The sequence below is a fragment of the Triticum aestivum genome, chromosome 2B (genome assembly GCF_018294505.1).
Source record: "Triticum aestivum cultivar Chinese Spring chromosome 2B, IWGSC CS RefSeq v2.1, whole genome shotgun sequence".
NCBI classification, from domain to species: Eukaryota; Viridiplantae; Streptophyta; class Magnoliopsida; order Poales; family Poaceae; genus Triticum; species Triticum aestivum.
Window position 1 is genome coordinate 104165527 of NC_057798.1, and position 4276 is coordinate 104169802.

Sequence of the window (4276 nt, forward strand, 5' to 3'; positions counted from 1 at the left end):
TCACCACTTCACCGAAGCCGCTTCAGCGACTGGCTTGCCCACCACTCCATATCTCCTTGACCGCCATCATGGTCCACCGCACCGGATCTTCTTAACCGACGCCCTCGTCCACCACAGCGTAGGCCCTTCACTGACTCCCTCGTCCGCCCCTTCGCTGGCCCTTCATACAAGCCCTCGTCCGCCGCAATAGATCTGCCTCACCGAAAGCACTGTACAACGCGCCCGCCGAAGCCTTCGTCCACTGCACTGGACCCGCTCCACGGACGCCATATTCAACTCCACCGGCCCTGCTTTACCGACGCCGCAGCCTCATCAGGTTATTTCGATTTGTATTCCTTCGTTTTTTTCTCTTTATCGTGCAACTGCTCACTTACCACAGATGAGCTTTCTTGTATGTCGACAGGCTCCGCAACCGTAGCACCGGAGCCGCTTCAGCGATGGCGACAGCCGACCCAAACTCAACCGCAACACGAGCACCATCAACGATCCTTAGCTATCAAATATGACAACGATACCCATACGCCACCGAGAATCAGGTACTAATATCCAATGGCCGGCGCCTACGTTCACTTTCCTAGCATAAGCACCGCACCTTTGAATTTCTTTAGGGCATCATTCAGTTTTTCATGAGACGCGTTATTCTGCTTGCACCTGTAGGGCCATACTTCTGGCAGTGAACATGTTACATGTGCTAAATTACATACCAGTGCACATATAGTTAATATGCTTTAGTTTTGTTCTGATGCCACCTATTGGTTCCATCAGACTGCTTAATGTTCTCTATGCTTAATTACACATCAGAAAACTAGCATGTGGTTCCGCTGCTTTTTGTTTGTTTTACCCTACATTTTCTGATGCTAGCTATTACATCACTGCTCCGAGCCTCTGTTCATTACTTGTTTGTGTGTTCTTGATCTTCCCAAGTTGCATGACTAATTTGATGCTTCTATTAATTATGGAGCTGCCAACCCCATCAAGCAAAATATTTGTTCTTTTGGGGCTAGCACCTCGAACAAGCATAAAAATAGAGGGAAGTAGATATATTGTCGTGTATGCACACACCCTTCTTTCATTAGTTTAGATGAACCATTCATGATCAATTCGGACTAGTGAATGTGATTAAAATTAATTTTACCTAAATAGAGGGTGCAGAATAAACTACAACAACTAGATTTGCAACCACGGGATGCTGACGATATCTTCAAAGAACATTGCAACAGCAGCGAGGCTTCACGGCAACATATGGTAAGCCAGTGTGTTTTAGTACATGTGAAATGTAATGCGAGTGGGCTGCTTTCTTGGCTTGTGCCCTCAACCTGTAATCCTACCGAATTACAAATAGTTCAGTTGTCTGCTTTGCTGTATTGCTTGACTCGAATGCTTGTTTGTTGTTACGGTATACCTGAGTTGGCCAATATGTCAGCAGTGCCTCCTGTACTATCGTAAAGAAATGCATGCCTATTTCATTTGAGTCCTTAACTTTTCCTCTCAACTTCATCACAAGACTGTCTTCGTAGTTTATATGAGGCCACACTGTTAAGTGCTTTCTCAGATTATTTCAACTACTTAGATGCCTTGGCAACTTAAATATAGTGGTGGTACACTCCCTTCAACTAGGGATGTCAACTGGGTCCCGTTTAATCCTGATTAAAGTCCACTAGTGGTATGATAGTTCAAAAGAGTTTTTTGTTTTTTGAGGAAAATGAACTAGGGAGGTAGCAAAAACTAACTAGATGGGACTAGCGGATGTCATTTATTTGCCACTTACATCCCTAGTTTCATCTTACCATTTAATATTTTTTTTCGGCTGATGCTCCTTCGAACCATTTAAATATAGTTTGCCATGCTCGGCAATAATTCATTTGTCATTTACCATGTAAGCTTACTGCCTGGATCATACGATAACTATCTCTTACTTATGTCCAGCGGAAACCTTTCAGGATGCCATTCACACTAGGACACAATGTACAACCCTATAGTCTATTTGTGGAAGCAGTGCGCCATCCATGTTACCAGATGGTAGCAGTTCAGAGGCAACACCGCCGGAGAGAAGTCTGAGCACAGATATTATAGTGCTTGAGGCTCTACTAGAGGCAGAAAGAGATGGTGTGGCTGCCATGAATGAGGTAATCTTTATCTTGAGGCTGGAAATTATGGAATTAGCGGCACACATTATGCAAGCAACCCAAGAATTGGAGGAAGTAAGAATGTTGCATTTGAAGACGAAGGAGGTCCTGCTGTTTCTGCTATCTGAAGCCCAAGGTAATCTCGGTTCTTCTTTAGATACCAGTTGAAATTGTCATTAGATTATTGTACTTGCATGTTGTGTCATGTCTCTGAATGGATTATGTTGCAAGACCCCCTATGTTGTCCATGTGTTGTAATGATCCGAATTTTTTAGGCGAGGTAATCCTTGGTACTTGTATGATTGACATAAGGTGAACTATTTTTCGTGTGAGCATATTGTATTGGATGAAATAACTGTTTGACTCAGAGCGTATCCAACCTACTGAATTTGAAGATCACAGAATTTCTAAATCATAATCATATATAAAGGTGGAATAAATCTCTGTTGTGGTTTTGAAGAAATAAATAACAAAATGTATAATTATCTATGGATATTTGTAATCGAATACAAATTGGATTTGAATTTAGTTTTGCCAGGGCCCAGGGCAAACGTGAATGCTAATTCTCCCAAGTTTTGAACGAAGCGGCTAAACACCCACTATAATTTGTGGGCTACCCGAAGCAAGTGTTTGCGAGATGGAAATTAATGTCTACCCCTGACACTTGACATCCGTATCGACCGAATTTACACTACAGTCGATAGGGGTAGACTAGTAACTTCAATCAGACGTGACACGACGGCCTCTGAGCCCATTCAGACACGGTGGGCGCCAAACATGGGCGGCAAAACACATTTGATTCAAGCTCGTTCGAAAGACATGTGTATCTTCCTCCATTTCCCCATTCAAACACGGTGGGCGGCAAAACAAACTCTCCTCGTCTGAAATTGATGTAGGCTAATATTTTAAATAGGGGCAGATGTGTAACTTCCATCACACGTGACACAACCTCCCTACCTGCCAGCCCCGTTCATACACCGTGGGCACCAACCATGGGCGGAAAAACACCCTATCCTCGCCCGAAATAGTTACCGGCAAATATTTGGGAGATGCGAGATTACCGTCCTATCCCCAACCGACACGATGTCCAAAATTTTAAACGGGGGATAAGTTCGTAACTTTCCCCCATTTCAGAGAAGCGCGTCCCAAAGTTTGAGACCCCCCCCCCTTCCCCTCCATTTCCCCATTCATACAGCGTCGGCGGCACGACAACCTCCGCACTGCGGCCAGCCTCCTCCGTCCGCCACCCCGTCCTCCACCTTGCCGGAGCCGCTACCCCTACCCCGTCGTCCACTATAAGAGATGGACGTCTCTCATCCACGGCACTGGACCAGGATCCTTTCATCGCCTCCTCTCGCTTGATCGGCGCCGTCGTCCACCTTTTTGTTGCCGCTCCTACGACCGCCTCATCCACGGCAACAGGATATATCCCCCGAGCCGGCCGTCTGCCGTCTAAAGTCTTCTTCCCCGCCGCCGACAGCCATCGCACCCGCAGCACCCTCAATGTATCAGCATAGGCCTACACGGTTTTGCAAGAGAGGTGGTACTCTTCCATATGTGCTTAAGTTATTGATCTCACCCGTAAAATAGATCGTAATTTGTTTACTGTATTTTTCTTGTCCGTACCAAATCGTAGTGGCTAGTTGAAAGCAAACATTGGTTGCGAAGTTGCTTTGTCTGGTTTGCACCTTTAGATCCGCCATGGCACGGGCACTATACTCGTAAAGCTTATGGTTTCCCCCCTTTATATTCACTACCATCATCATAGGTGCTTCGTGTCGTGCTAGCACTGCTCCTCAAGACCTCAACCCAAAGCTTATGTGTTGAAATATGAATCTGATATGATGCTCATATCACTAAAACAGAGAACATTTAATTGGTCACCTAATGTTCCTATATTCGTTTCGAAAAGCATGTGTGCCACCCACTGGTCCAGCTAGTTCCACTTTCCTGATTTTTCTCTTGATGCTTAGGGTTTTCCCCTTTTATCTACTATACTATGATCTGCATAGGTGCTTTCTGTCGTACTAGCATTACTCCACCCTTCAAGCTAAATAACACAACACTCAGAATTCGAAAGCTTGGTCGTTCAAATATGATTGTGATATGATACTGATATTAGTTAACCGACACATTTAATTGGTTAGCTA